Source organism: Macrotis lagotis, chromosome 1 (genome assembly GCF_037893015.1).
Source record: "Macrotis lagotis isolate mMagLag1 chromosome 1, bilby.v1.9.chrom.fasta, whole genome shotgun sequence".
NCBI classification, from domain to species: Eukaryota; Metazoa; Chordata; class Mammalia; order Peramelemorphia; family Peramelidae; genus Macrotis; species Macrotis lagotis.
Window position 1 is genome coordinate 932,997,633 of NC_133658.1, and position 23,462 is coordinate 933,021,094.

At 38.6% G+C, this 23,462-nt stretch overlaps 1 long non-coding RNA gene across 1 annotated transcript in view; it reads left to right on the top strand.

Annotated features, from left to right (window-relative positions):
- Nucleotides 1-2,081: 2,081 nt before the first annotated feature.
- Nucleotides 2,082-23,462, top strand: part of LOC141510147 (uncharacterized) — a 53,198-nt gene continuing 31,817 nt past the window's right edge. The window contains exon 1 of the long non-coding RNA XR_012474785.1: nt 2,082-2,143. This is a non-coding gene — a long non-coding RNA (uncharacterized LOC141510147). The remainder of the gene's footprint in view (nt 2,144-23,462) is intronic.

Here is a 23,462-nt window from a genome sequence, read left to right on the forward strand (position 1 = left end):
TTCCTTCTACTCTTTTTTTATTCATCACTTGTTCACTTATCCTTAAGTCTGAGAAGAAATATGATTCATGTTCTTCTAAACTTATCCTGGGTAAATGGTGTAAGATTTTTATCTATGTCCTATTATTTTACTCACTACTGTCCTTTTCTTCCTCTTTTGCCTCTATTCTTGTGACCTTATTTTCATTTCTTACTCTCCTTCCTTTATTTCATTCATTCTTCTAAAATCCTTCCCTTTTCCACCTCACCCTCCCCAATTTTATCCCTAGAAGTTCAGACTTCTAAATCTCTCCAGATGTAGTTGTTTCCTCTCTAATCCAGAAGCAAATAAGTTTCCAATATTACCAGCTCTCCACCCCGTCTGGTTCCTCTGATCTAATAACAGAATCTAGTCAGATCATAATAGTTGTTCTTTGATAATTAAGAAAACAACGTCAGGAAAGGTCTGACATAGAAATTTAAGGATGATTGGTGATCAAGGAACGACCTTGACTTTTTTAGAATCAAACCTTTCCCATATCACTGAAACTCTTTCCCATATCATTAGGGTATGAAATTTAGACAGTAAAACTAAATTGTTGATAGTCTAATGATCAGGATTGTAAATTTTATGGGGACAAATTTTTCACAGTAAGGTAAAGCTAACCTGTCTCACAATGGTCTGTCAGTACAGCAGTTTTGTGGTGAGAAATTTTCTCACAAATTACTCACTCCAAGGAAGGCAGCCAGGTGATGCAGTGTATAGCACAGAAGTCAGGAGGATCTGCAAATCTCATCTGAGACTTAATAGCTGAATGACCTTAGGCAAGTCACTTCTCTTCTTTCTGCCCCAGTTTCTCTACCTGTAAAATGGAAATAATGTACCTACTTCATAGATCTATCTTGAGGAAACAATCAGATAATATTTGTAAGTGCCTGATACATCATAGAAGCTTAGATAAAGCCCAGCTATTGTTATTAATATTTGAAATCTATTTTTATCATTTTGAGAATTCCCCAGACTAATTCTGGTTTTGTAATGGAGAAGCAAGAGTTTTTCTCATCGGAGTCCTCAATTTTGTGAGGTTTGGTCATGCCCCTGATCTTCTTTCAATGGCATCCAGAAACTCTTTCAACTTTCTGCAATATTTCTCTAATTTCTAGCTTGTCTTTTGTTCCATGCTCGGGACTGTGATGACTGGCACAGGTGAAGATTAGGTACTGCCAACTGGGGTAACAAATTCTTCTGTTCATTTTCCTCCTTTGGGAGAATCAAAATGACATCTCATCTTTATATTTTTTGCTACTTTTATAAGGATGGTAATATACTATTCATTACCTTGCAGTTAGTTTTCAAGTGTATACTGGATCAGTATAAATTATCTTTAAATTAATTTATTTCAGCCTCTCCTCTGAATGTTTTCCTCCTTTCCTCCCTCTTTTTCCCCCTATTCTATTACAATCTCTCTCTCTCTCTCTCTCTCTCTCTCTCTCTCTCTCTCTCTCTCTCTCTCTCTTACTCTCTGTCTCTCTGACTTCCTTTCTTTGTCTTTCTGTCTCTTTCTCTATTTCTGTCTCTCAGACTCTGTTTCTCTCTGACTCTGTGTGTCTAACCCCTCTGTGTCTCTCTGTATTTATGTCTCTCTGACTCTGATTCTTTCTTTCTATCTCTGTCTTTGTCTCTATGTCTCTTTGTGTAGATGTGTGTGTGTCTCTGTCTCTTTGATTCTATTCCTCTGTCTGTGTCTCTTTCTCTCCCCCTATTCTATCTCTGCCTGATTATGTCTCTCTTCTGATTCTGAATATCACCCCCCCCCCCCAAATCAGTCTTGCAAACCCCTTTGGCCTACTCTTTGCATATCTATTGAGTATTCTACAATCAAATATACTGTCTAAAGCTTTAGGTTTGAGTCCTACTGATACTTTCTTCTTTGGTTCTGGGCATAGGTTTTCAGGGAATCTAAGGTGGTGTAAAGAGGACAGGTCACTGCCCTTCCAGTCAGTGTTCTTCTTTCATGGGCCCCTGGTCATTGCTCCTCCTCCGTCACCTCCCATCTTTGAAACTGCCCAGAGCTAGGTCTAGGGCAAAGGAGCATTCCAGCAGGATCCTTCTGAACCTGTGCTCAAAGGACAGATGGTGGTCTTCTGGAATTTTCTCTGACCAGGTGATTAGACCCTTATAGTCAGTAGGCACTGGGCTACCAAAATTAGATGGAAAATAGAAAACTATGAAAAGATATTTCTAAGTATCTTTGATATAGAGAAGTGAGTTAAATTTATAAGAGAATTCTCCCGTTGATAAATGGACAAAGTCTAGGAACAGGCAGTTTTCAGACTAGGAAATCAAAGCTCCCTATGGATAAATGAAAAACTGTTTTAACTCAGTTATTTGAGAAAGGCAAAGTAAAATGACTTGGAGGCATCATGCCCATCATATTGGCTAATGTGGAAGAAAATAGGATAATAATCATTCTTAGAGGGGATGAGGAAAAAAGCTAAATGAAGGATAAATTGGAGAGAGAGACCTGAGGAAAGCAGCCTCTTCCACCTCAGCACCAGTTAAAGCAATAAGGTAGACTAGGAGGGACAGGAACCTGACTGTGAAGAGGCAGCTGCTGATCTCCTGGCATTGATCTTCCCTAAACTCTGTGTGCTTGCATGTTTATTTATCTGCCTATATGTCCACATATTGCCTACCTATTGAGCTATCAGTCCATCTACTTAACAGCCAAGGGGCAGTTTTGGTTCCTGGCTTGGGTTTTAGCCAGGACTCAGCTCTCTCCTCATCAATCTTAGTACCCGGGCATTTGGTCTTGGTCTGAGTCACCCTGGCTTGTTCTGGTCTCTGCTTCCTGTGGTTCAGGTCCCCTGGATCTTTGAGGTCCAGAATACTAGATCTCCATCATTTTCTTGGGGATCCCGGGAGTTCCTGGGTCTGGGCTTCTCCATGTAGCAGATTAGCTGTTGCTGCCACTCTCTGAAGCATCCAAGGAACTCAAATTAGGATTTTTCTCCCACATGCCAGCTTTGGACTCAGGTTGGGGAGGAGGCCTGCTGCACATGTGCTTTGTCTAGGTGCAGTTTCAGAGCAGGGAGGAGAGGAGACAGAGTTAATGATCAGGGGTTAGTTACCAGGGGCTAATGATCAGACCTCTCTCCTTTAGGGCACCTTGCTTATATCAGAAACTTGTGGGTGCTCAGATCTGGGTTGAGACAGCATCAACAGTCCTTGAAAGTCTGAATGTGGGCCATTAACTTCCTTCAACCTCCTCATGGGGGCTCTTCACCCTGTTCTAGGTCCAAAGACAGTGCAATGCAGAAGAGGTATGTAAAGAGTAGACTAATTCTGGGGTTAGTAAGGCTGCCTGGGGATATCAGAATTGGGAGAGAGACAACTATACAGATAAAGGAAGAAATAGGAACACAGAGACATGGGGAGAGAGAGAGAGAGAGAGAGAGAGAGAGAGAGAGAGAGAGAGAGAGAGAGAGAGATGGGGGGCTGGGGGGTGGCTAGGTGGTGCAGCGGATAGAGCACCGGCCCTGGAGTCAGGAGTACCTGAGTTCAAATCCGGCCTCAAATATTTAATAATTACTTAGCTGTGTGGCCTTGGGCAAGCCACTTAACCCCATTTGCCTTGCAAAAAACCTAAAAAAATGTAGGGTGATATAGGGATGTCAGGTCAGGGGCAAGAGAGAGAGGAGGAAGAGAGTGAATAAAATTAGAGAGAGTTTATACTGCGGCAATATAGACTTGAACCCCAATAAAAAGACAATGAAAAGCTGGTCTATTCATATTTTTGTAAATATTCATCTATGTCACTTAGATTATCAAATTTATCAGCATACACTTTGGTAAAAGGTTTTCAATACGTTTCCAAAATAATTTCCTTGTCATTGGTGGTAAATTTACATTTCTCAATTTTGATATTAGTTACTTGGTATTCTTCTTTTTAATCAGATTATTCAAAGGTTTATCTATTTCATTGTTGATAACCAAGAGTTGGTTTTATACGCATTGCTTCAATAGTTTCTTCGCTTTCGATTTTATTAATACTACTACCTTTGAATTTTAGAATTTCTAATTTGGTATTTAATTGTGGATTTTTAATTCATCCTTTAAATTTTTTAGCTGCATGCTTAGGACATTGATATCCTCCTTCTCTATTATATACATGCAAATATTTAGAGATATGTTCCATAATAAGTGCTTTGACTGCACCCATAAGTTTTGGTATTTTGTCTCTTTATTGTCATTGTCTTTGATGCAATCATTAATTCTTTCTATGATTTCTTGTTTGATCCACTCATTCCTTAAAATTGGGCCATTTAGTTTCCAATTAATTTTAGTTCTATCCCTCCATGTCCTTTTATTGCATGTGATTTTTACTGTATCATGGTCTTAAAACAATGCATTTGGTATTTCTACCTTTCTATATTTGATTATAAGATTTTTATGGCTAGGTTTTACAGGTGCTGGATACTTTAAAAAGGCATATTTCTTTCTATTCCCATTCTATTTTCTCCAGAGGTCACTCATATATAAATTTTCCAATATTCTATTTGCTTCCTTAACTTCCTCCTTGTTTATACTATGATTAGTTTTATCTAATTCAAAGAGAGGGAGGTTGAGGTCCCTCAACAGTCGAGTTTTGCTATGTTTTCCTGTAACTCATTCAGCTTCTCCTCTAAGAATTTGGATGCTATCCTGCTTGGTGCATACATATTTAGTATTGAATTTGCTTCATTGTTTATGTTACCTTTTAGGAGGATACAGTTTCCTTCCTTATCACTTTAATGAGTTCTATTTTTAAAACTGCTTTGTCTGAGATAAAGTTTGCTACTCCTGCTTCTTTCACTTCATCTGAAGCATAATATAGTCTGCTCCAACTTTTACCTTTACTCTATTTGTATCCCTCTGCTTCAAATTCATTTCTTGTAAGCAATATATTGTGGGATTCTGGATTTTATCCACTCTGCTATCTGCTTCTACTTTACGGGATAGTACATACCATTCATATTCAGAGTTATAATTACTAACTCTTTATTGCTCTCCATACTCTCTCCCCTCCAATTATATTTTCTCCTTCATTCACCTAATACCTCCTCTCTAGTGTTTTGCTTATGAATACTACCTCCCTCAACTTATTTACCCCCCCTTCTATCCATCCCTTTCCCTTTTCTTTGTCCTTTCCCTTTCTCCCTTCTTCCTTCCCTCCCTCCTATAAGTCCAGCTCTCCCTCTCCCAACTTTCCACTCTTAGTACGTGAAATGTAAGAGTAAAATTCAGAGATTCTGACCTTCTTCTCCTGTATTATAACAGGTCCTTTGCCCCTCTTCAGGTGATATAATTTACAAAATTCAATCTCCCCCTTCCTCCAGTCTCTTTACTGTCCCCCCCCATTTTAGTGATTAATTTTTTGTATCATTTCACCAAAGTCATGGGCATACAGCAAATGTCCATACCTTCTGCCTAAGTATATTTACTCTATTAGAGTTATAATTCTCAAGTTATGAGAACCTTCCTACCAAATAGAGATGTAATGAGTTTAATATTATTGGATAACAGTTTCTTCTTTTTCCCATTAACCTTTTCATGTGTCACTTGAGTTTCCTTTTTGAAGATGAGAGTTTCTATTTACCTCTGGTCTTTCCATCAGGAGAGATTGAAAGTCTCCTAAGTTGTTAAAGGTTCACTTTTTCTCTGGAAAGAGAAGGCTCAGTTTTAATGGATAATGAATTCTTGGTTGCAATCTAAGCTCCTTTGTTCTCCAGAATATTATATTCTAAGTCTTTTAATCCCTTACTGCTGAAGCAGCCAGGTCTTGTGTAATCCTGACTGTGGCTCCTTAGTATTTGAATTATTTCTTTCTGGTCAATAGCATGATTTCCTCCTTGATCTGGTAGTTTGACCACTATATTCCTTGAGGCAATCCTTTTAGGATACACTTAAAGTGGGAATCGATGTACTTTTTAAAAGACTATTTTGTCTTCTGGTTCCAGGATTTTAGGGCAGTTCATTACTATATTATGAAGTATGGACTCTAGGCTTTTTTTCTTCAATGTTTTCAAGTATACCTGTGATTCTTCTATTGTCTCTCCAGGTCAGTTGTTTGCAAATAAGGTATTTTATACATCCATTTTTATTGTATTTGTTTATTAAAGATATTATTTTAGTTTTACAATTTTCCCCCAATCTTACTCCCCCCCCCCACAGAAAGCAATCTGTCAGTTTTTACTTTGTTTCCATGATGTAAATTGATCCACATAGAGTGTGATGAGAGAGAAATCATATCCTTAAGGAAGAGACAAGAAGTCTAACAGATAACAATATCAGACAATATCTGTTTTTTTTAAAATTAAAGGGAATAATCCTTGAACTTTGTTCAAACTCCATGGCTCTTTAACTGGATACAGATGGCACTCTCCTTTGCAGACAGCCCAGAATTGTTCCCGATTGTTGCACTGATGGAATGAGCAAATCCTTCAAGGTTGATTATCACTCCCATTTTGCTGTTAGGGTATACAGTGTTTTTCTGGTTCTGCTCATCTCACTCAGCATCAGTTCATGCAAATCAATCCAGGCTTCCCTGAATTCCCACCCCTCCTGGTTTCTAATAGAACAATAGTGTTCCATGACATACATATACCACAGTTTGATAAGCCATTCCCCAAAGGAAGGACATTTACTTGATTTCCAATTCTCTCCCACCACAAACAGGGCTTCTATAAATATTTTTGTACAAGTCATGTTTTTACCCTTTTTCATCATCTCTTCAGGGTATAGACCCAGTAGTGGTATTGCTGGGTCAAAAGGCATGCACATTTTTGTTACCCTTTGGGCATAGTTCCAAATACCTTTCCGGAAAGTTTGGATGAGTTCACAGCTCCACCAACAGTGTAACAATGTCCCAGATTTCCCACAACCCTTCCAACAATGATCATTATCCTTTCTGGTCACATTGGCCAATCTGAGAGGTGTGAGATCATAACTCAGAGAAGCTTTAATTTGCATTTCCTTAATAATTAATGATTTAGAGCAATTTTTCATAAGGCTATGGATTGCTTTGATCTCCTCATCTGTAAATTGGCTTTGCATATGCTTTGACCATTTGTCAATTGGGGAATGGCTTTTTGTTTTAAAAATATGACTCAGTTCTCTGTATATTTTAGAAAGAAGTCCTATGTCAGAGTCATTAGTTGTAAAGATTGTTTCCCAATTTACTACATTTCTTTTGATCTTGGTTACAGTAGTTTTATCTGTGCAAAAGCTTTGTAATTTAATGTAATCGAAATACTCTAATTCATTTTTGGTGATGATCTCCATCTCTTCCTTAGTCATAAACTGCTCTGCTTTTCATAGATTTGACAGGCAAACTAGTCCTTGATTTTCTAATTTCCTTATAGTATTGCTTTTTTTATGTGTAAGTCCTGTAACCATTTGGATCTTATCTTGGTAAAGGGTGTTAGATGTTTTTTTAATCTAAGTTTCTTCCATATTAACTTCTAATTTTCCCAGCAGTTTTTATCAAAGAGGGAGTTTTTATCCCAATAGCTGGACTCTTTGGGTTTATCAAACAGCAGATTATTATAATCATCTCCTGCTTTTACACCTAGTTTATTCCACTGGTCCACCACTCTACTTCTTAGCCAATACCAAACAGTTTTGATGACTGATGCTTTATAATATAATTTTAGATCAGGTAGGGCTAAGCCAACTTCTTTTGCACTTTTTTCCCTTAAGCTCCTGGAAATTCTTGACATTTATTTCTCTATATGAATTTAATTACATTTTTTCTCAACCCATTAAAGTAATTTTTTGGAATTCTGATTGGTAGGACACTTAACACATAGTTCACTTTTGGTAGAATTGTCATTTTCATTATATTAGCCCTACCTATCCATGGGCAGTTGATATTTGCCCAGTTATGTAAATCTGATTTAATTTGTTTCAGAAGTGTTTTATAATTGTTTACAAAAAGATTCTGAGTCTGTCTTAGCAAATAGACTGCCAGGTATTTTATATTGTCTGAGGTAACTTTGAATGGGATTTCTCTTTCTAGCTCTTCCTGCTGTATCTTGCTAGACATATATAGAAAAGTTGAGAATTTATGAGGGTTTATTTTATAATCTGCAACTTTGCTAAAATTGCTAATTGTTTCCAGTAGTTTTTTGGATGATTTCTTGGGATTTTCTAGGTAGACCATCATGTGATCTGCAAAGAGTGAGAGTTTTGTCTCTTCCCTTCCCAATTCTAATTCCTTCAATTTCTTTTTCAACTCTAATTGCTGAAGCTAACATTTCTAATACAATATTGAATAGTAGTGATAATGGGTACCCTTGTTTCACCCCTGATCTTATTGGGAATGCCTCTAGCCTCTCCACATGGAATATAATGTTTGTTGAAGGTTTCAGATAGATACTGCTAATTATTCTAAGGAACAGTCCATTTATTTTTACACTCTCTAGTGTTTTTAGTAGGAATGGATGCCGTATTTTGTCAAATGCTTTTTCAGCATCAATTGATATGATCATATGATTTCTGATAGGTTTGTTGTTGATATAATTGAGTATACTAACAGTTTTCCTAATATTGCACCAACGCTGCATTCCTGGGATAAATCCTACTTGATCATATTGTATTATCCTAGTGATAACTTGTTGTAATCATTTTGCTAAGATTTCATTTAATATTTTTGCATCTATATTCATCAGGGAGATAGGTCTCTGTTTTCTTTCTCTGTTTTAACTCTTCCTGGTTTAGGTAACATTGCCATATTGGTTTCATAGAAAGAGTCAGGCAGAGTTCCATCTTTCCCTATTTTTCCAGAGAGTTTATACAGAATTGGAACCAATTGTTCCTTAAATGTTTGGTAGAATTAAGTTGTGAATCCATCAGGCCCTGGTGATTTTTTCTTGGGGAGTTCAATGATGGCTTGGTGAATTTCTTTTTCTGAGATAGGCTATTGTTTAGGTAATAAATCTCTTATTCATTTAGCCTGGGCACCTTATATTTTTGTAATTTTTCATCCATTTCACTTAGATTATGAAATTTATTGGCATAGAGTTGGGCAAAATAATTTTGAATTATTACTTTAATTTCCTCCTCATTGGTAGTGGGTTCTCCTTTTTTCATTTATGATGCTAGCAATTTGGTTTTCTTCTTTCTATTTTTAATCAAATTGCCCATAGGTTTATCAATTTTATTGGTGTTTTCATAATACCAACTTTTGGCTTTATTAATGAATTCAAAAGTTTGTTTTGCTTTCAATTTTATTAATTTCTCCTTTAATTTTTAGAATTTATAATTTGTTATTGAATTAGAAATTTTTAATTTGTTCTTTGTCTAATTTTTTAGTGGCATGTTTAGTTCATTGATTTCCTCTTTCTCCAATTTATTGGTATAAGCATTTAAAGATATAATATATCCCCTGCGAGCTGCTTTGAATGAATCCCATAGGTTTTAGTCTGTTGCTTCATTATTATCATCATCTAGGATAAAATGGTTAATTCTTTCTCTAATTTGTTTTTTGGTCCACTCATTCTTTAAAATGAGGTTATTCAGTTTCCAATTGGTTCTGGGTCTATATCTCCTTGGCCCAACATTGCATATGACTTTTTGTGCATTGTGATCTGAGAAAGATGTATTCACTATTTCTGCCTTTCTGCAGTTGATCATTAGGTTTTTATGTCCAAGGACATGGTCAGTTTTTGTATAGGTTCCATGTACTGCAGAAAAAAATGTATATTCCTTTCTATCCCCATTCATTTTCCTCCATAAGTCTACCATATCTAATTTTTATAACAATCTATTTACCTTCTTAACTTCTTTCTTGTTTATTTTATGATTCGATTTATCTAGATCTAAGATCGGGAGTTTGAGGTCTCTCACTACTAGAGTTTTGCTGTATATGTCTTCCTGTAGTTGTTTCAGCTTCTCCTCTAAGAATCTGGATGCTGTCCCATTGCGTGTATATATATTCAGTATTGAAATAGCTGTATTGTCTATGGTACCTTTTAGGAGGATAAAGTTTCCTTCCTTATCTCTTAATGCTATTTTTGCTGCTGCTTTGTCTGAGATAAAGATTGCTACCCCTGCTTTTTTCTTACTTCAGCTGAATCGAAATATATTTTGCTCCAACTTTTTACCTTTACTCTGTATGTATCTCTCTGCTTCAAATGAGTTTCTTTTAAGCAGCATATTGTTGGATTCTATTTTAATTCACTCTGATATTCGCTTATGTTTTAAGGGAGAGTTCCTCCCATTCACATTCAAAGTTATGATTACTAATTCTTTATTGCCCTCCATGCTTTCTTTCCTCTCTTTGTATTTTCCTCCTTGCCCCCTTTATCCATATTCCCCAGTATTTATTTCTGAATACCACCCCCTTCAGTGTGTTTGCCCTCCTATATCACCCCATCCCCTTTCTTTCCCCTTTCCCTTTTTCCCTTTCCCTTCCCTTCCTTTTGTTAGTTCCCCTTTTCCCCCACACACCTTCCCTTTCTCCATCCCCCTCCCCTTTTCCACTTTCAATACTTGAAAGGTTATATGTTTTTTTAAGTTAACTAAGTATGTGTAAGTAGACTTTAAGCCAAGTCTGATGAGAAGAAGATTCAGGTGTTTCTCATCTCCTCCCTTCTTCCCCTCTAATACCATAGGTATTTTGTACCTCTTAGTGTAATGAGATTTACCCCATTCAATCCCTTCCCTCCTCCTGTCTCTTTCCTGTCCCCCTTTTTAAGGAGTTTGTTTTTTTAGATCATTCTGAGTCATAGAAAATTCTGAGTATCTGTCACTTCTAGCTAAGTACATTCTATTTAATAGAGTTAAAATTCTTGAGAGTTATTAGAGTCTTTCTCCCAAGTAGGGTCAAAGCCAGTTACATCTCATTGGATAGCAGTCTCATGGATAGGTCATGAATATCCATCACTTCTGGCTAGGGATATTCTCTCTATTAGCGTTACAATTCTCAAGATTGATGAGAATATTTTTCCCCATGCTGGAATATAGCCAGTTTCAACTTATTGGATAGCAGTTTTTTTTCCTTTAGCAATCCCCCCCCCTTTTTTTTTACATTTTCATGTATCTCTTGAACCTCCCTGTTTGATGTCCAAATTTTCTATTTAGCTCTGGTCTTTTCATCTGGAATTTTTGGAATTCTTCCATTTCATTAAATGTCCATCTTTTTCCTTGGAAGAGAAGGCTCAGCCTTGTGGGATGGTGGATTCTTGGCTGCATTCCAAGCTCCCTTGCTCTTCCAAATATCTGGTTCCAGGCCCTTCTATCCCTTAATGTTGATGCAGCCAGCCTGCATAATCCTTACTATGACTCCTAGATATTTAAATTGTTTCTTTCTGTCTGCTAGTAGGATTTTCTCTTTTATCTGATAGTTCTGGAATTTGGCCACAACATTCCTTGGTGTTTCCATTTTGGGATCTTTTTCTGGAGGGGATCCATGTATTCTTTCAATAACTACTTTTCCCTCTAGTTCCATGATATCAGGGCAGTTTCCAATCACTAGGTCCTGTAATATTAAGTCCAGGCTTTTTTTTCTCTTCAATGTTTTCAGCAAGTCCAATAATTTTCAGGTTGACCCTCCTTGGCCTATTCTCGAGGTCAGTTGTTTTGCTGATCAGGTATTTTACATTTTCTTCTATTTTTTCTATTTTCTGGGTTTGTTTAACTGGCTCTTGCTGTCTCATGGAGTCATTATTTTCTGCAGACTCCATTCTTTTTTTAGAGAGTAATATTCTTCATTAACCTTTTGCTATTCCTTTTCCAGTTGGTCAATTCTACTTTTGAAAGAGCTTTCCATTTGACCAATTGGCGTTTTGAGAGAACTAATTTGTTTTTGCATTTTCCCAGTTGAGGATCTGAGAGATTTATTCTCATTTTGTATTTGTCCAATTGTATTTTTTAAGTATTTGTTTTCTTGTTGCAAGGTATTAATTGTCTCTCCCAAATTTTCCAGCTGATTTTTAAGCTTCTTCCTTATTTCTTCCAGGATGTCTTTCTGTGCTGAAGACCAGATTGTATTCTCCTCAGAGGTTCTAGGTTTTTCTGAGTTAGGGTCTTTCCCTTCCAAGAATTTTTCAATGGATCCACCTTTTCACTGACCCTTCTTCATCTTGCTAAGACCTTGAGTTGGGGAGGGGCTGGTTCACAGGGGCTTGGGATCCATAGAGCTTTACTCATGGAGCGAACTTTCTCTGGTTGGCCAGTAGGAGGTGCTGGTTGCTTTCTCTGGAGTGTCTATGACCTTGATTGAGGTCTTCTCCCTTTGTTTGAAGGGAGGAGTTTTAGCTCATGAATCCTTTTGCCTTCAATCAATGGTGGGCTTTACCCTGACTTGAGGTCATTCCTCTCCCTATTGTCAGCTGGGCTGGCTCCTCTGCTCAAACACCTGTGCCTGAGGCAGAAGTAGTCTGAAATTGTTTGTTCCAGGAAGAGGCCTCAGCCACAATGGAGGCATGGGCTCAGAGTTCCTCAGACCAGAGGAGCCAGGGATGATGTGTCTGCAGCTATCCTGTACCAGAACTTTCCCCCCAGCCCTGTTGGCAAACTTTAGAGGGTCAGCGAGCCTCTACTCCCTAGTTGACTGAAGCCCCAACAGTCTAGCCCCATCGCTTATCTAGCAAGTCTGGCTCTTGGGCCTTCAGGCTGCCCACCTCCAATTCAGCCACTGATCTGGCTGATCCAGGGCTGATCTTCCCTCTCTGCCCAGACTCACCCGCCTGAATTCGTCCAATGCTCCTCAGGGAGACAAATCCTGAGGTAGATGTTCTTTCTCCTGGCTTTTCTTTTTGGGTTTTGTGGGTTGGATTTCTGTTAAGAGGTTTGTTTCATATGATAGATGGGGAAATATCAGGAGGCTTTAGAACTGTGCTTGTTTTCTCTCCACCATCTTGGCTGGAAGTCTATTTTCTATATACTACTTTTTTCATTTTTTTGAATTTAACAGATTCTTGGTGTATCATGAAGTCATTAGTTTCCATAGATGTTAATCATCTCTTTAGAGAAGAATGTTCCTCATTTACCTTTTACATTTCCTTTTCCAATTGGTCAATTTTATTCTTGAAGAAGTTTTTATCTTTTTCCATTTGCCTAATTGTGTTTTTGAGACAATTATTTTCTTTTTTCCTTGTCCAATTGTATTTTCAAAGGATCTTTTTTCTTGTTGTTAAGATGTTAATTTTCTCTTGCATAGTGATCATTTTCTTTTGCACCTCTCTCCCCAATTTTTCCATTTGATTTTTAAACTCCTTTTTGATTTCTTCTAAGAAGTTTTTTGATCTGGAGATCAATTCATATTCTCCTCTGCAACTCCACCCCTTTTTGAGCCAGTATCCTTATCTCTAAGGACACATTCATTAGGCTTTTCATTGCACTGTGCTTTCTTCATTTTGGCCTCTTTCCCTAGGGTCTTGTGTTGGGTGAGGGACTGACCTTTGGTGTTGAGATCCCTAAAGGCCTTGCTTACTGACATAAAATCCAGGGGTTTACTCTGTGGCTCCACCAGGAATGAATGCCCCAAACTTTCTCTGGATTGTCTGTGCTGTTGTTGTTAATTGCCCACTCCCTAGGTCTGAGGTTGGATCTGGGCAGTCTTACATCAATCTGGGTTTGGCTGTCAGGAGTAGAACCTCAGAGACTCTCTCTGGATAACTAGCACTGGGGGAGATCTGTCACCCACACCCAAGACTTGGGGCAAATTATGAACACCTGGCATTGTTTCTGTGCTTTTACTGCAGAAAGTCAGATCCTCCTGCAGGAATGCTGGGGCTCTGCTAGAAGCACAGGGGTGGGATATATATTTACAATAATTATTATATTTTTGACTTACATTTTTATTTATTTACACATTACTAGAATAGTCATGTTCTGAAAGTAAACATAATCCCCCCTGACCTCAGAAAAAAATCTCACAAGAAGTAAAGTAAAAGCAAGAGGAAAAAACTGTGCTTTAGTCAGTGTTCAGATACAATCAGCTCTGTCTCAGCTCTGTGGATTTCATTCTTTACCATAAGTCTATTAGAGAAGTTACTTCTGCATATTTCCCCATAGTTGCTATTGCTGGTTGTAATTCTTTCCATCCATTCTTCCCTATTCCCATTTACTCTATTTTCTTCCTCTTTTCACTCTGTCCCTCCATGTGATGGGGCTGCCAAGTTTTACAGCAGACAGAACACTGACCCCAGGGCCCAGGAGGCTCCAAGCCCAAATCCCACCCAAGACACCCAACAATCACCCAGGCATGTGGTTCTGGGTAGGCCACCCAACCCCACCACCTTGCAAAGAACGAAAAGATGTGTTGTATCTGACTACCCTCTCCCATGATCTGCCCCTTCTTTTATCACCTACATTCTTCCTCCCCTCCCCCTGTCCCCTGTCTCCTATCCCCTTCCTCTCCTTTTTCCTCTGGGGTAAAAGATTTACAAAGACTATTAATGTGCATGTTGTTTCGTCTCTGAATGATTTCCAATGAAAATGAAGCCTCCCTCATTGCCCCTTGCCTTCCCCCTTTTCACTGCATTGCAAAAGCTTTTCCTTAATATTTTTATGTGATATATATTAGCCCATTCTACCTTTCCTTTCCATTTCTCCCAGTATATTCCCATTTCACTCTACATCTTCACATCTTTACAATATATTATACTTACATATTCAGCTCCCTCTTGGGCCTTGTCTAAACATGCTCCTTCCTAAAGCTCTAATAAATGAGAAGGTTCATATGAGTATCATCAATATATATCATATATGCACATAGTTAAAATCATTAAGTCCCTCGTAATTCACCTTTCTGTCCACCCTCTCTATGCTTCACCTGAGTCTTGTACCTAGGGATCAAACTTTCTGTTTAGACCTGGTCATTTTTTTTTAGGTTTTTGCAAGGCAAATGGGGTTAAGTGACTTGCCCAAGGCCACACAGCTAGGTAATTATTAAGAGTCTGAGACTGAATTTGAACTCAGGTACTCCTGTCTCCAGGGCTGGTGCTTTATCTACTGTGCCACCTAGCTGCCCCTTAGCCCTGGTCATTTCAACAGGAAAGTTTAAATCCCCCTATTTCCTTGAATATCCATCTTTTCCCCGGAATGATCAGTTTTGCTGGACAGTTGATTCTTGGTTGTAATCCAAGCTCTTTAACCTTCCAGAATATTATATTTCAAGCCCTATGAGCCCTTAATTTAGAAGCTGCTAAGTCCTGTGTAATCCTGATTTTTGTTGCAGTGTATTGAAATTATTACCTTCTGGCTGCTTGTAATGTTTTCTCTTTGAATTGGGAGTTCTGAAATTTGGCTATAATATTCCTGGTGGGGTTATTTTCTTTGGATCTCTTTCTTGAGGAGCTCAGTGGATTCACTCGGTTACTGCTTTTCCCATTGCTTCAAGGATATCAGGGCAAGTTTCCTGTAAAAATTCCTTAAAAATGAAGTCAGGGCTCCTTTCCTTTCAGGCAGTCCAAATAGTTTAAAATTGTGTCTCCTGGATCTATTTTCCAGGGCAGTTATTTTTCCAATGAGATATTTCACATTTTCTTCTAGTTTTCATTCTTTTGATATTTTTTTATTGTTTCTTGATTCTTCACAAAGTCATTAGCTTCCTTATAAATCATTCTACATTTGAAGGATTGCTTTCTTCAGAGAGTTTTCTTATCTCATTTTCCATCTGGCCAATTCTGCTCCCCCCCCCCCCACATTAACTTTTTGAACTGCTTTTCCATTTAGTTTCTAACACATTTTCTTTGGCATTTTTTATATCTCCTTTATCATGCTGCTGACTTGGTTTTCACATTCTTCCTGTATCTCTCTCATTTCTCTTCCCAATTTTTCCTCTACTTCCCTTACTTGATTTTCAAAATCTTTTTTGAGCTCTGTCATAGCCTCCGAGTTTTCTAGGCAGCTTTGGATACAGAAGTTTAGACTTTGTCATCTTCTAAGTGTGTGTTTTGATCCTCCATGGGACCAAAGTATTTGTCTATGGTCAAGAAAACCTGACTGTTTACTCATTTCCACAGCCTGTGCCTTGGTTTTGGAGTGCTTCCAAAGCTTTTGAGTTGTTGTTGGGACAGCCCTGCAAGCACCCCCAGTTCCTTCAAGACCTTATGAGAGGTTCTGACTGATCTCCCCGGATGCGCTTTGGTCTGTGGATGACCACAAGTACCCACCTCTGCCCTGGAGCTATGAGGAGGATCCCTACTCCACTATGCTCCACCCAGATTGTCATCAGGGTCTGAATATGGGTAAAGCTTCAAAGTTCTGTCCCAAGGACAGAGGAGAAACATCAACAATCTCTTCTCACCCCTTTACCTTCTGAGTGATGAGCACTTTTGGATCAACTGCTGGGTGGCTAGCTGCTGGGAAGTTCTATAGGTCTGCCTCCATTTCCTGGGATCTGGACAGCACTGAGAGCTATGACTTCACTGAGGGCCACACTGGACTGGACTTCATGCTGACTCTAGCAGAGGTTTCCCCACTGATATTCCAAATTGTATTTGGTATTCCCTGAGTTGGCAGATCAGCAAACGAGTTCTGCTGCCATAAGACAGTGCTCCCAGGGATCTAGGCAACCAACAGTCTGTTCCTGGTAAGTTGGAACTACTTCACTCTGACCCGGTGACCTTGGCTATGCTCCCGCCAGCTCCAGTCCCATGGAATAGAGCCTTCCCAAGCTTTTCTAGGTTACCTTGGACTTGAGAATTGCCTCACTTGTTCTTTCTGTGGGTTCTGTCTCTTGAAAATTTTGTTAGAGTCAAAATGCTAAGTTTTGTGAAATATTTTGGAAGAGAGCTCCTGGGAAATGCAGTTCTCATGCCACCATTTTGGCTCTGACCTAACCCTAAAATATGTTGACCCTGCTGAGGCTCTTTGCCCAGACTACATTGTGTGATATTCATCAACAATTTAGTCTAAAACCTGTAGACATCTAAATAACACTCTGGTTTGGAGACATATTTTTCTGTCACAAATTCATTTCAGCTCCCTCTCTCTATCCTGTTGCCCTGATGACTCAGTCCTTAACTCCAGCATGTCTAAGATGGTCAATGGACAGAGCCCAAAGATGTTCCTGATTGATGCCCAGGTAGGATTGGTTTCCAATGAACTATGTCTTCAAGTCAAGGGCAGGAAATCCCATGTGACCAATGGGATTTCCCCATAGGCTTTTCTGTGTTGCAGCTTGGTATCCCTGTTTCACCCCTACTGTTCTTCCACCCTCTCCCCCCTTGAAGAGCCTGTCATAAGTTTTAATCTAGGAGTAAAATTTAGATCAACTTTTTAATGATACTCACCCAATACAGTGTAAAAGAGATCTCCCACTGGGAATGTGATAACTCGCTCAACCAAGAGAGAGGGTCCTGATGACGCACAGCTATTAAGGAGATGCTACCTTTCCACAGATATGGAAATTCAAGAGCAATTGGGTGGAAGAAAATTCTAAACCCAGGGGGAAGGAAAAGTGAGCAGAGTCATGGAGCTCCTTCAGAATATCCATCTCAAGGGACTATGGCCTTGGGAGGTAGAAGGGGCCTTAGGCATTCCATGTGCCTTCAATCTCAGATCTGGCAGAACAGCTAGAGTTCAGGTAGCTTTTGATATCTCAAAAAGTATCATGCAATGGGGATGGTTGATGACTCTAGAGAAGGGGCACCCATCCTTTCCAATATGGGCCATTTCTTCTTGGGATAGGGCAAATTCTCTGTTTCAATACAAATCTGTCTCTTGCAGACATCTGTCCATTTTTTTTCCAGTGCGGCCTAGGTAGGACTAGTAGAACAAGGTTGATCTCTCTGTTTCTGGGTGTCAAGTCAAATCAACAGGCAGTTATAAGAACTTAATTCAATAAAAGCCATGTGTGTCAGACATTGTGTAAGAGATTGAGATGACAAAGAGAAAGAGAAAGACTGGTCTTGCCCTCAAAGACCTTACAGTCTAAGATCAGAAGATAACACATTAAATGGAACTGAAATGGGGGGAGGATGGGGAAGAAAGGGAAGGGAGGAGGGATGTAGGAAGAACATGAGGTGGGAAAGGGGACATGGTTGGCTCAGGTCTCCTCCTTTAAATGGCAAGTCTAGGCAGGAGCAGACAATCAGAGGAAGAAGTGTCCAGGGTCAGGGGTTCCTGGTGTATGAGAATGGTGCAAGAGTAGAGGGGACTTCCAGGGTGAAAATGTTTTTCTTCACTGGTAGTTAAAGTCTTGGAGATTATCCTGAGGATCAGCAGGAGGGAAGTGGAGGAGAAATGCCTTTGAGAACTGCAGGAGATAGAAATCTTTGCCTGGAATCTTGGGACTCCAAAATAGGGAGGGGCCCTGAAGGTCACCTGGACCAGTCAATACATGACTGCAATTTTTCTTTCCAGAAACACTTGTGAGGGATTACTTGGTTTCCATTGTAAGGCAGGGACAGGGAGCTCACTGGTAACCAAGGTCCTGAAGTCAGGCAGAGGGATTCTTAGGGCTAATCTGTGAACCGGGAACAGCCTTGCTCACCTCACACCCCCTCCCCCCTGATGCCTACGTCCTGCCTTCTTCACTCACCTTCTCTTCTCCTTAGGGATGTTAATGTACAACCTCTCCAAGTCCTCCTTTCCTCCTTCCCTCATGCTCTGGTGTAGAAAACTACCAACATGACTAATTGGTTTGAAAGCAGCTTAAGCTAATGAATGTCCCTGGCAGATTTGAAGAGGAGGGGAGGTGAGGTTGAAGAAGAAGAGGTTGCAGACCTTAGTCACAGAGGAAGGACTAGGGAGAGACTCACAGACTGAGACAGAGACAGTGACAGAGATAATGAAAACCAGAGAGACTGTAGCAGAGACAGAAACAGAAAAGCAGAAAAAGGAAGACAGAGACAGTAATAGATGCAGACAGAGACAGTAACTTTTCAAAAACTGTCATAGGAAGTGGCACAGACAAAGTTCACATACACAGTCAGAGTGAACCGACAGAGACCCAGACAAGTAACTGAGCCAGATATACAGTGGCAGAGAGAGAGAAAGAGATACACACACACACACACACACACACACACACACACACACACACAAACAGACAGAGAGAGAGAGAGAGAGAGAGAGAGAGAGAGAGAGAAAGAGAAGCAGAGACAGAGACAAATACAAAGACAGAAACAATCAAAACAGAGACAGAGACAGAGAAGACTGAGAGAAGGAAAGACAGAGACAGAGGCTAAGGTATCAAATTGTTATGAATATTATTGGATGTAATTTGAGACAATGCTGAACTTGATAATGATATGAGCTTATCAACAAGAAAATGATGAAACTGTGGCTGATAATACCTGATTAATAGTACCAGAGCACTAAATATCACCAGGGCAAGAGGCACAAAGAATGATAATTTCAGAGGGAAAGTAGGGAGAGAGTGAAATCTGAATAAATTCTATTCAGTAGACTTGGCCCAAAGAAGGAATAAGAAATATTACCAATTCGGTTTAAAATTTATTCTAATCTACAAGGAAGGGGAGGAGATGAAAAGGGAAAGATAAAGGGAGAAGGGACTGATAAAAAGGAAGGGAAAAGAAAAAGTGCAAATAAATTGAAAGTTGAATTTTAAAAGAAAAGTCAAAGGGAAAAGGAAGTAAAATTTTGATGAGGAAGAATAAGAGTAAAGGAAATAGTAAACTATAAATGGAGAATGATAGTATGGAGGAAAATACAGAATTAGTCATCTTAACTGTAAATGTGAATGGGTGAACTGTTCCATAAAACAGAAGTAGATAGCAGAATGGATGAAAAACCAGAATCCTATACTATGTTGTTTACTTTTTTATTTTTTACTTTTTATATTTTATTTTTTGAGGCAGCTAGGTGGCGTAGTGGATAAAGCACTGGCCCTGGAGTCAGGAGTGCCTGGGTTCAAATCCGGTCTCAGACACTTAATAATTACCTAGATGTGTGGCCTTGGGCAAGTCACTTAACCCCGTTTGCCTTGGGAAAACCTAATAAACAAACAAACAAACAAACAAACAAACAAATAAATAAATATTTTATTTTTTTAGGTTTTTGCAAGGCAAACGGGGTTAAGTGGCTTGCCCAAGGCCACAAAGCTAGTTATTTATTAAGTGTCTGAGGCTGGATTTGAACTTAGGCACTCCTGACTCCAGGGCTGGTGCTCTATTCACTGTGCCACCTAGCTGCCCCAAGCCAAAAATTAGAAGAAAATGTGAAATATGTCTTTGGAAGAACAACTGACCTTGAAAACAGATACAGAAGAAACAATTTGAAAATTATTGGACTATTTGAAAGCCATGACCAGTTGAAGATTCTAGAATTCATCTTTCAAGTAATAATACAGCAAAATTTCCTTGAGATCCTAGAAGTTGAGGGTAATATAGAAATTGAGAAAATTCACCAGTCACCCTCTGAAAGGGATCCCAAAAGAAAAACTTCCAGGAATATTACAGCCAAATTCCCAAACTCCCAAATCAAAGAGAAAACTCTAAAAGTTGCCAGAAACAGACAATTCAACTACTGAGGCTCTATAGCCAGGATTACACAGGATCTGGCAGTATGTACATTAAGGGCTCATAGGGATTGGAATATGATATTCTGGAAGGCAAAAGATCTTGGTTTACAGCCAAGAATCAACTACCCAGCAAAACTGAACATCCTCTTTCAGGGAAAAAGATGGATTTTCAATGAAATAGGGGACATTAAAACTTTCCTAACGAGACAACCAGAGTGGAACAGAAAGTTTGATCTCCAGGTGCAGGATGCTGGTGAACCATAGAGGGAATGGAAGAAAGGGACTAACTATGAGGAACTTGATGTTGTTGAACTGCTTGTATTCCTGCATGGGAAGAAGATATTGATAACTCATTTGAACCTTCTCATTTATAAGAGCTGTTAGAAGGAGCATATATAGACAGAACATAAGAAAGAGTGGAATATAATGGTATGATGTGGCAAAAGGATGGAGTCAAAGGGTGATGGGGGAAAGTACTGGAAGGAAGGAAAAGGAGATGAAGAAGAAGCTCAGAGATTTCACACAAGAGTCAAAGAAAAACCTTTTTCAGTGGAGGGGAAGGGGGACAGCAAGGGGGAAGGAGTGTGCCTTCATTCTCATCGGAAATGGCTCAGGGAGGAAATGACATACACACTTAATTGGGTGAGGAAATCTGTCTTGCCCTGGAGAAGGATGGGAGGAAAGGGATGGGATGAGGGGAAATGGGGGGAGGGAAGCGGGGAATAGGTGATAGAAGAGAGGGAAGATTGAGGGAGAGGGTACTCAGATGCAACACCCTTTTGGACAGCCAGGATAAAAGGAGAGAAAGAATAGAATAAATGAGAGTGGGGAGAAATAGAGTGGAGGTATGGCTAATAATAGCAACTGAGGGAAAAATATTGAAGCAATTTCTCTGGTGGATTTATGATAGGGAAAGCAACTCACCCCAGAGAAAGAAATTTGAACATCAACTAAGGTACATTTTTTTCCTCTCTCTCTCTATTCTTGAGGTTTCCCATATCTTTGGGGGGAGGGAGTTTATGTTTATTCTTGTGTTTACTCTTATAACATTCATTTTACATCAATGTATAGCATGGAAGCAATGTAGAAATTGTCAGATAGCCTTCTTTGGGGGGGAGGGAAGATAGGGGCATATTGTAGAATTCAGAGCCTTGCAAAAAATGATGGATATATATTACTATTTTATATAATTGGAAAACAAATAAAATGTTAAAAAAGAAGATCAATAAATTACCAGTATCAAAAATGAAAAGGGTACACTACCCACTAATGAGGAGCAAATTAAAGAGATAATTCAGAGCTACTTTGCTGAACTATATGCCAATAAATTGCATAACTTGAGTGAAATGGAGGAATATTTACAAAAATGCAAACTGCCCAGATTAACAGAAGAGGAAATAAATTACTCAAATAATCTCTCTTCAGAAAAAGAAATTGAAGAAACCATCAATAAACTCCCTAAGAAAAAGTGTCCAGATCCAGATCAATTTACAAGTAAATTTTACCAAACATTTTAGGAACAATTAATTCCTATTCTACATAAACTATTTTTAAAAAATAAGAGAAGAATTAGTTCTGCCAAACTCCTTTTATGACACCAACATGGTGCTCATACCTCAACCAGGAAGAACCAAAACAAAGAAAATTATTGACCAGTATCCCTAATGTATATCAATGCAAAACATGTAAATAAAATTTTAGCAATGAGCCTATAGCAAATTATTTTTAGGATGATACTCCATGATCAAGTAGAATTCATACCGGGCAGGCAGGGACGGTTCAATATTAAGAAAACACACAACATTATTGAACATAGCAATAGCAAGATCAATAGAAATCTTTTATATATAATATATATATGTATATGTATATGAATGGATACTGAAAAAGCTTTTAATAAAATAAAACATCGATTCCTACTACAAACCCTAGAAAGTTTGGGAATAAATGGAACATTCCTTAAAATAATAAATAGTATCTAGAGGCAGTTACGTGGTGCAGTGGATAGAGCATTGGACCTGGAATCAGGAGTACCTGAGTTCAAATCCAGTCGCACACAGCCTAGCTGTGTGGCCTTGGGCAAGCCACTTAACCCCATTTGCTTTGCAAAATAATAAAAACCTAAAAAAAATAAATGGCATCTAACTAAAACAATCAAAAAATATTATATGTAATGGGAATAAACTCAGAGTATATCCAGTAAAATCAGGCTTGAAACAAGAATGCCCATTATCACCATTACTATTCAATTTCATATTAGAAATGCTAACTGTAGGAATAAGAGAGGAAAAAGAAATTGAAGGACTCAGAACTGTCAATGAAGAAGCAAAGGTTTCACTCTTCCCAGATGATATAATGTCATACCTAGAGAACCTGAGAAAATCATCTAAAAACTCCTTTGAAAGAATTAAAAAATTCAGTATACCTCCCACGACAAACCAAGAAAGTATATGAACACAATTATAAAGCACTTCTCACCCAAATAAAGTCAGATCTAAAATTTTGAAAACATATTGGTTGCTCATGATTAGGTCAAGCTAATATAAAAATGAAAATTCTACACAAATTAAATTACTTATGCCATACCAATCAAACTACCAAATACCTACTCTACCAAGCTAGAAAAAATAGTAATAAAATTCATCTGGAGCAACAAAACATCAAGCATAGCAAGGGAGCTGATGAAAAAAATGTAAAGAAAGGTGGCCTAGCTCTACCAGATCTAAAGCTGTACTGTAAAGCAGCAGTCATTAAAACCACCTGGTCTTAGTTAAAAATAGAGTCATGGCTCAGTGGATTAGGATAGGTTCAAAAGAAACTGCAGTCAATGATAATAGTAATCTACGATTTCACAAACCCAAAGACATCAGCCTTGGGGATAATAATTCACTGTTTGACAAAAATTGTCAGGAAAACTGGAAAATAATATGACAAAAACTTGACATAGAACCACATCTCACCACCTATACCAACTTAAGGTCAAAATAAACACAGGATTTAGACT